Consider the following 9,942-nt stretch of genomic DNA (forward strand, 5'->3'; position numbering starts at 1 on the left):
ACAATGAAGTCGATTGTGCTTAAACAAAATAAAACTGCATCCATTGTAGAGGCCTGGTTGTAAACAGCTGGGGCCAAGCAGGCCAGCCATGAGGAAGAGGAGGAGGGGCAGCTGGTCTGAAGGCCACGGGCTGGAGGCAGAGCAGAGCGACCGGGAAGAGGAGCAAGGAGAGATTCTGGCCCTTGGAGGACCAACCGCAGCGCAGCGCCGGCCTCCAGGGACCGCCTCCCTGTCTTCCCTGCTCCGCCACCGGCCGCGCTCCCAGAGAGGCAGAGGCTGAAGCCAAGTGCTCCTGTCAGGACTGGGCAGCCGTGGCCATCGCCTTCAGCTCCCGGTTCCTCCAAGGCTTCCAGGAACCACAAAGGTCTGGCTGGGTGAACAGAGCTGATGCAGAGAAGACCACAGAAGCAGCAACTCATGGCGGGAGAGCATAGCTCAGTGGTAGAGCGTGTGCTTGGCATGCGCGAGATCCTGGGTTCAATCCCCAGTGCCTCCATTAAAAAAAGAAGAAAAGGAAAGAAAAAGAAACAACTCGTGAGTTAATTATGCCTCAGTCTCATTGCCAAAACCACATTGCTTTCAAAAAACGGTAAACCACGTGAACATAGTAAATTCCACTGAGGGACACAGGGTGGGTTCTTTCAAGGGCAGAATGAGGACCCGTTGATACTTGTCAGTGTGTAGGGTGCGAACCTCTCTGAACCTTGCCTTCCTAGGACGAGGGTTAGGCAAATGAGGTGATTTCTCCCTTTCTAATAATCAAGGATTATGTTTACTGCTTTTTCTCTTTTTACTCTGTTTTCCTTTTTTAAAACTTACTATTATTTCAAAAGTATTTCCATTTTTCAATAAGTCTGTAACTTAAAAAAATCTGGACTGTGCACATAGCTTAATTACATCTTTCCTTTTAAGAAAACATATCCTCTTCCCCAGATGTAGTACAAGAAATGTCTTCCTTCCTCTTCTACGGAAATGGGAGATCTCAAAGGGCAAAAGCAGAATCACGTCCATCTTTGTTTTTTTTTTTAGATAAAAATGCAGTTGATATTTATCACTTCTGACAACGGAATTATTTCCTATGGAGTGTGGATTTAGTCTTCACAAGGTGACATGTGTATATATGTAAGGTGGGATTTACCCTGGGCTGTCTGACCTCAGACAGAGTCGGCTGCTCCAATAATAATTCCCACACGGAGTCCGCGGGGCGGTCGGGTGGAGAAAGGCTGTCCAGTCGGCCCCGGCAGCTCAGTCCAGCAGCGGCCGGAGATGCTCCTGAACAAGCTCTTTGTCTTCGAGGGAGGAAGAAAGTGCAGGCGTCCGTTTACCCTGGAGCTGCCATCGGCATCGGAGCCCGCGGTCCACACACCAGGGCAGGAAACCTACTGATGGAGAATGGACATGCTCGATCGGCTTGATCCACTAGCCTAAAGGGTCACGTGAACAGCTTCGGCTTTGCCGCCCCTTAGTTACCCGAATCAACATTTCGCAGCAACAGCAAACCAGACGTGCCTCCTGCAGGGGTTTTCCCCAACTGGGGAAAACAAACACACCCACCAGGAATGTCAGCACAGGCCACCGACAGCAAAGACCAGGGCACGGCCGCTGGGGCTCTGCCGACGGGGCCATGGCCCTTCCTCGAGGCGCCCTCACGGGCTTCGAGCAGCAGGAGTGGGACAAGCTTGTCCTTTTAGGCCGAGGGCAGCTGCAGTTGTTCTGGTGAGGGGTGAAAGGTGTTGAGAGGCCTCTGATTTCCTGATCAGCGTTTCCCAGGCCTATTCGCTGCTGATCTGTCAGCCAGGACCCATCTCTCCACATCTGGGTCAGCGGCCATCGTGTGAAACCGAGCTTTCTACGTGGCCGCTGGAAACCCTGCAAGGTCAAACAGCACACATTTTCTGAGAGGTGGGCAGTTGGCTGGAGGGGGACGCCCTGGCGTGTCAGTGGCAATCAGGCCGCCTGCTTGAGGGCGGTCACGTGCTCTCCTCCTTCTGGGCGTGTCCCTGCCGACATCACGATGAATGCCCTAGAATGTGGCCTGACCCAGAACAGTAATTTTATGTTAGCGGAAGGGTCAGGAATATTACTTAACTGATACCAGCCCGGGTCCTGGAACCAGCTCTGCTGTTAACCAGTCATGTGCCAATGAGCAGATCATTTACATCTGCCTGGATCCCTGCATCTGGACACGAGCGGGACCCCCTGGCCATCAAAGTCTCTTCAATTCTAACATCGATGGTATCATAATTTCCTTGGTTAATGCAAGGAAAGGAACAAGAGGATTATATCCTAAAACACCGAATCTATCATAATAAGAACACTGCTTGTGCACTGATTTTTAAAGCAGCCTTTGAAAAGAAATTGAGCAGATGAGGAGATGGATAAGCATATAAAGCATGTCTGACCCAGACTTGACTCAACTTAGAAGCCGAGGGACAAATCAACATTCCAAAAACTGGATCACGGTAAACGCTCACCCAGGAGGAGGTTCCCACCCCCCGCTCCCCACCCTCCCACGGGTCTGCCTTGATTAACGACAACGTAGCATCAGACACTCTGGGATTTTTTCAATCAGCAGGTTAACACGAAATACCTAGTGAAAGTCCAAACAAGGTCATCCTCCATCATGCTGGCTGTCTCTTAGGAACAAAAACCGCGGGACAAATCCATCCCTGAGTCGGCCTGTCTCACCTGACAAACTGGTCTGCTTCCTTTCGGTGGACGATACACCGTGCAATCCATGCTCCGCGGACCTGCCGGCGGGAGAACTCAGAATAAAGGCCTGTGCTCAGCTGAGTCCTTTTCCTTACCCTGAGTTCTCTGTTGTGACGGTACCTGTCACTTCATTCTTATTTTAATGGATTTTGGTTTCCTGGAGGTACGGATTTTTTTTTTAATGAATTAATTCATTCATGCATTCATTCATTCATTCATTCAAGCAGTTTTAGATTTATGGAAAAACTGAACAGAAAGTACAGGGAACTCCCATATATCCCTTTCCCCTCCTTGTATACAGTTTCCCCTACTATTAACCTCATGCATCAGTGTGGTACACTTGCTATAGTTCATGAGCAAGTATTAATGCGTTACTATTGACTAAAGCCTGTAGCGGACCTTAGGGTTCAATCTGTGTTGTGTTCTAAGGTTTTATTTTTAACTGAGGTATAGTCAGTTACCATGTGTCAGTTTCTGGTGTACAGCACACTGCTTCAGTCATACAGACACTTACATATATTTGTCTTCGTCTCCTTTTTCATTATAGGTTACTACAAGACACTGAATATAGTTCCCTGTGCTCTACAGAATAAATTTGTTTTTAATCTATTTCCTGTATAGTTGTTACCAAGGGTTTTGATGAACACATGATGTCATGTGTCCACCATGATGCACAGTACCATCCTGAATAGCTTCACTGCCCTAAGCATTCCCTGGTGCCAGGTATCCATCTCTCCTTGCCCATGAACCCCTGCAACCCTGATCTTTCTGCTGTCTCCATAGTTTTGCTTTTTCCAGAAGGTCGTATAGCTGGAATCATACAGGGTGTACATAGCGTTTTCGCACTGGCTTCTTCCACTTAGTAATATGTGTTTGAGGCTCCATCCTGTCCTTCTGTGGCTTGAGAGCTCGTTTCTTTTTATGGCTGAGTACTATTCCATTGTCTGGATGTGCCACAATTTGTTTATCCATGCACCTACCAAAGAACACCTGGATTGCTTCTCATTTTTAGCAGTTATGACCCAAAGCTAGGATTTATACTGATTTTCATTACTATTATTTTACTGTAAGCTGCCTCAAAATTCTTTTGGAAGTAGATGGGAACACAAGTTAGTATTGAAATATGCTTAAAAGATAGATATCAGTTTTTAAAACCCTGCAGGTCTGGCTAACAGAATCAAATGTGTGGGAGTACTCTGTTACCTCTAGCTCTGGAAGCCCCATGCTTTCCACGTGCTTTCTACCTATGATATGAACCAAGCATCACTGTGTTAGGTAAAGAACTCAGCGGGGTTACCTCCACAAAAATTACAGACCCCCAGATTCTCCTGTTTCCTAGCTGGAATCACACTCAAATTGCTACTTATCAGAAACAAGCAGAAAGAAATGCACTTTCCGTTATTAACGACACTCTGGAATTCTCCATATGTAGCTAATTGTTTTTGTTCCCAATGATACGTTCTGATTATGCACTGAGAGTGTGCACAGCTTGGTGATCTGCCAGAGATTAAAAAAGAGGGGGCAGAAGTTCTTCATGGGGTATATATTGGGTTACACTTGCCTTCTGACAGATCTGGGTGGGAGCTGAGAACTGAATACAAACCCAAGCTGGTTTTTTTTTTTTACTTTAAATTTTTATCAAAGTGAAACATGGGTGACTGGTTCCTTTCGGGGTTTTGTTTCCCTTTTTTGGTCAAGTAGTGTTAAAAGGCTTATTACAAAGCCCAAACAAAACAACAGAGCGATCTCCTGTCCTACTCAATTTCACTGGATACTTCCAGCTCTTAGCAGTTCTTCTGATAGTTATTTCCATATTTTTAAGTACAGTTATACCACTCTGTCTGTCTGGATTAATCCGTTTTAGACATTACTGCCTTCCTATGCCTTCCTATGGTATAATGTCTTCCTACCATAATAGGAAGAGAGTAGATAATGTCTACACTGCATCCTAACATAGTTAATCAGTATTCACATACTATCAGTACCATTAGGACCATGTGAAATATTGTTCACTGCTGAGTCAGGTCATAAATGATGACTGTAGTTCCTTTCTTTTGCAACTTTTTGTTTGTCTCCAAGTTAATAGTTGCCTGAAATTTGGATCTGCTTCACTTTATTGGTACCTGTGCCGTCTCCCTCCACCCCTTAACATCCTCTCATCCTATCTGATAATCAGTTGGTACCATTTTCCTTTCCAGGAGACTCCTTCCTGGGCCCTGGGCTTCCTGATTCTGGGTTAACTTCATTCCCACAGCAGCTGCAGTAAATTTGTCTTCGGACTTCCTGTCACCATCACCCTGGAAATCCCCCATGCTCCTTGAAGCCCTCCTTCCTGGGATTTCCTGTCTTCCTTGTTCTTGGCTGTTCTTGTTACGCCCTCACCCTGATGGACCACATCGTCCACTAGCGCTCTGAGAAAGCAGGTGGAGCTAGCTGAAAGATGGGTTCTGGAGTCAGACAGACGGGGATCAAAAAACCCCACCAGCTTTCTCACTGCAAGGGCTGTTTGGAGGAGGCAGCTCCTTGCCTGCTGGCCAAGGGAGCACCCACCCGCTACGCCCTAGAATTAAGTGCACCCACTCAGCTGTGCCGGAAAACGGTGGCCTCCCCAGATGGGCGAGAAGGACGGGACACCTGCTCTCTGCAGGCGGGCAGAGTCCAAAGAGAAACGGGGAGGGGCACCGGGTGGAGTCCACATCGTTCTCCTCCACGTCCCCAGTCACATAAGTCACAGCTCCGGGGAGGTGGCGTGAGTGGAGGAGCGTGGCTGGCCTGAACATCCTCGTTTTTAATCAGCCCCTTAGTGACTGCACGAAGCTAGGGCGAGATCCCTGCTCGGGGCCTGACTTAAGCAGGAGACGTGAGCAGCAGGTGCAAACTGCTCCTGTGATGGCCCGCTGTCGCCGGGGCCGGGCCGCTGCTCGCCTCCCTCCCTCCCCTCCACAGCCTCTGGGCTGCTCCTCACCTCTGTCCGCTCTCTTGATCACCAATGACAGCTCCACTGTGCGACCCTCTCCTGTTTCATCCAGGACTGAGTCTGTGTTTCCGTTTCTCATTCTTCCTGTCTTGAGAGAGATTTCCATGCATTGATGGAGGAGGAGGAAGGCATTCTCTGCCATCTCAAAAGCAAACTGTGGGTTTAAAAAAATTCTGTGAACTATGGACACAGCCAAATGGAACGGCTTCTTTTACCAAGAGTTTCTCATACACTTTTTAGAAATGCCCCAGAGAGATAACAAATGGATCTATTTCTTTGAAAATATTTCTTGTTTTCAAAGAGAATCACAGATAAAGGGTCATCAGAGTCTGGATCCAAGAGTGGCCAGCTGTCAGTTCACACGTGAGGGAGGTGAGTGGGACCCAGACCTGCCCGCCCTGGCCTGGTGAGGAGGGGAGCCCAGCCAGATGTTCTCTCCTTAAGGAGCCTTTTTAATTTACATGATATAAATCAGTTTATCGGGGTGATTTCCCCCATGTCCCCGTCAGTCAGCATCACACAGCATCACCATTTATCTTCCCTACGTGAGCAGGGCATCCAGGGTCTGGCGTTCACCAGCAGCTATGAGATCTTGGCCAAGGCATCTAACACCCCTGTGCCTCAGTTTTACCATCTCTGAAATAGACATACTGGTATGTGCACTCCATGCCTCACAGAGTTAATATGAGGCACCGAGGTGATGACATCTGAGTAAGTGTTTGTGAACCCGAGGGCATTCATGAGCGGTGTCACTATTTTCATCCACCCGATCCTTTTCCTCCAAGTCAAATGGGCAGAATCAACTGATGGGCAGCCTTCTCTCAGGGCACAGCCTTCTGCATGGCCTAGATAAATAAATAAAAAGGTCCATTCTACTTTCACGTTCAAATACAATGATCAGGGGAAAGGAAAAAGCCCGTAAGTCCAAACGTGAAGTATCGTATATGGGTTTTAAAAATTATTATTATTTTAAATTTGTACTTGTTCATTTATTTTTAATGGAGGTCCTGGGGGTTGAAGCTGGGGCCTCAAGCATGCTAAGCATGCTCTCTACTGCTAAGCTATACCCTCCCCAGAAATATCCTATATTTTCAAACAAGTGGTCCATCCTTATACAACATCCTGGGAAGGAGAAGTCTAGGGAAGCATGGACCAGGTTTAGATGAGAAATGAGCTCCTACCGCAGTGGTCTGCTCAAGCTGCCATGATAAAACCCCACAGACAGCAACAGAAATTTATTTTCTCATAGTTCGGGAAGCTGAAGGTCCACGATCAAGATCCAGTATGGTCAGGTTCTGGTGAGAGCTCTCTTCCCGGCTTGCAGATGGCCACCTTTTGGCTGAGCGCTCACATTCTGTTGAACAGTTTGTTCGCTTGATGGATAATTTTTGAAATTTGGACACAATATGAGGCCCCATTTGTACTCTTGCCCAGGCCCCACAAAGGTTAGGACAGGCCTACCCTCTACCACATGCCATTCCAGACTCCTTTTATCTTTCTGCTCCACCACCCTTAGCTTGTGACTTTTAGCTTCTTCTTCTTTTTTTTTTTTATTTACCTCATGGTCTCAAGATAGCTGCTGAAGCTCCAGTTTCATGGCTATTTTCCAAGCAGGAAGATGAAGACAAAAAGAAAGAGGATATGGTTGATGTTACAACACAAAAGCAAAATATTTCCAGAAATCCCTGGCAGACTGCCCACACAACTCAGAACCATGTCACCTGGCTACCCTTAGTGGCAAAGGTGGATGTTTTAAGCAGGTAGAGTGTGACCCTAAACAAAAGTGGGCTTCTGATAATTAGGGAAAGGGGGAGGATGGTTATCAAGCAGACAAGTAGCAGTGTCTGCCACACACAGGGCCAAGAACAGTGACTCTTAAGGATGCCTGGTCTCAGGGTTCATGGGTCACTTGAAGTCACCTGGGTCACATGATGCCTGCCAGTCACACCTGCATGACTGTCCACACCAAATGCTACTGGAAGGTTGAGGTTCTGATGGCCCTGAACGTGGAACCTGGAGTAGGGCTGAGACCACAGACGAGGGACCATCAGGGAGCCCAGCCTGGAATAGCTGCCAAAGGAAGAGGCCCACGGAGGGAGGCACAAGACTCCCAGAACTGTTCTGGAAGGCAACCGGGAGACTCATATCAAAAGCTTTGACAAAATGGGAACTCCCACTTCTGAAGAGCCTGTTTGTCTGTTCCCGGTACCCAGGTCCCTGGAGCTGTTCTGAGACCAGGTGACTCAGCTTCCCCACCCCCGACTCCACTGAGCTCCCTCACAACCACTTCACTTGTTTTTCTGTGCCTCCATCAGCCAGAATTGGTTTTATTGGCAGCCCCAGATCTTCCATACCATGGGCCAAAGGGGCAGCATTCTGGTGGGGAGTGAGGTGAAGAGACGTGGCAAATGTTGCCAGGCAGGGTTTGCATAGCGAGATGCTGGCATTTACAGACTATGGTTTATTTAGGTTGTTGGGGTGGAAGTGGGCGGATTGATGGTAAGTTTCTACTGCCACCCCCAAATCCCAACTTATGTAAACATATTTATTTCAACTCTATCACACTTAAGGAGAGACATATCCTCTTTAATTTACTTTAAATTAATTACATTAGGAAAATTACAAATTTTAAAGCAATATATTTTGTGACAAATGTAGATTCAAAGTTAAGTGTGTATTATGGCATCAGAAAAAAAAAAGATAAAAGCTGATTCTATGAATGGTTTGGAATTTTTGCATTTTTTTTTAAACTAAGTTTTAGTAACTGAGGGTTTTATAGATAGATAAATCTCACCATTTTGCTTGTAAATGAAAAATAAAGAAGGTTCCAGACTGCCCCTCAGCCAAACACAATGGGGTGTGGGTAATCTATTCCCAGCAATTGACAAGCAAGATTGGCCATCCTTGTCATTCTATTTTTAGCTTTTAATTTTGGAGAAATTTAACTTTGGTCTGATGAACACAACTAAGAAATCTGGGAAAACCTGTCTTATGGCCAATTTGTGGAAATTTTATCATACTATTTTAGCCTTTATTTTCATCATCAGTGTTTCTTAAACTTTCTTTCATCTGACATGCATTATGGATATAAATTTTAAAATGAAAATGATTTCTGTGTGTGTCAGTTAAGGATCCAGACTAACAATCCGGGGTGTTAATTCCACTCACTGCTCAGAGGCAACCAACTGTTCCACTTGGAAGTTTGAAAGAAGTTTAGCCATCATTTTACTTTGAAAAGCTAGAAATGGAAGCAGACATTTTTCTGTCTGCAAGGATGTGAACCTTCGCGTCCACCATCATAAACTTCCTTTCCTCCCCAATCTCTTGCTCTCTTGCTGACATCTCGGATCCCTGAGCTGAGGGGCCGTCGGGCTGTTCCTCCGTCTGCCTCTGGTCAGCTGTCCTGAGCAATGAAGGCTGTAATTTCTGTGACCAGAGAGAACCACTCAGCCCTGCTGTCCCTTGGCCAAGATGAACTAAGCCTGTGGTCCCCAGAGAGCTGGTGAGACAGCAGCTGTAGAAACACACAGTTCTGTGTTTCAAAATGCAAATGACCACATTTCCCTGACCCCGGGTGTCCTCGGAAACATTCCCTACCAATGATTATAAACCCCGCTCTTGGAATGTGGTAAATTGAGAACTTAAACACAAATACTCCAATCCGATAGCTTTCCTTCTGGCCTTTCATGGTATTGTTTATGCTACCAAGATTTCAGGGTTTTGTTTTTTTTTTTAGCCCAGAAACTCTTTTTTTCCCTAATAAGAGGAAGTTGGTCGTGTTCCTCTTGCTTTACGTAAAGGGAACGTGGATAGTGTCAGGTTTCAGTTGCCTGGTAACCATTCCCCCCATCCTGATGGCACCTGAATTTCCTTTTATTGAATTGCCTCTCCCCTTTAGGGCAATCTGATGGAGCTGAAAATCCTGGCATGTGCTTCCCACTGAGGGCATGAAGGGGGCAGTGCTTCACTTCCATCTCCAAACTCAGTTCCTTAATCGCACATCCCTTCCAAGCCCCTGAGTCCCTAACCCTTTGCTGAAACTAGATTCTAACTGGTGGCCCCAGTCTAAACCATCAGAACCCCTCTGTATCTGCTCCGATCAGCTCCCTGGGCAGAACCTAGTTTTATCTCAAATACATATTCTTCCGTCAAAGCACATGCGAATCAGTTAGCTGTGGATGAGAGTTTCTCACACTTCATGGAACTCTGGCCCAGAGATGCACTCTCACAGGCCCACAGTTCTTTACAAAAGT

The 9,942-nt window shown here is 46.6% G+C and overlaps 1 non-coding gene across 1 annotated transcript; it reads left to right on the forward strand.

Annotated features, from left to right (window-relative positions):
- The first annotated feature begins 423 nt into the window (after positions 1 to 423).
- Positions 424 to 496, forward strand: TRNAA-GGC (transfer RNA alanine (anticodon GGC)). The gene has a single exon. It is a non-coding gene; the product is annotated as a tRNA-Ala (tRNA).
- Positions 497 to 9,942: the final 9,446 nt, after the last annotated feature.

The sequence above is a fragment of the Camelus dromedarius genome, chromosome 14 (assembly GCF_036321535.1).
Source record: "Camelus dromedarius isolate mCamDro1 chromosome 14, mCamDro1.pat, whole genome shotgun sequence".
Classification (NCBI taxonomy): Eukaryota; Metazoa; Chordata; class Mammalia; order Artiodactyla; family Camelidae; genus Camelus; species Camelus dromedarius.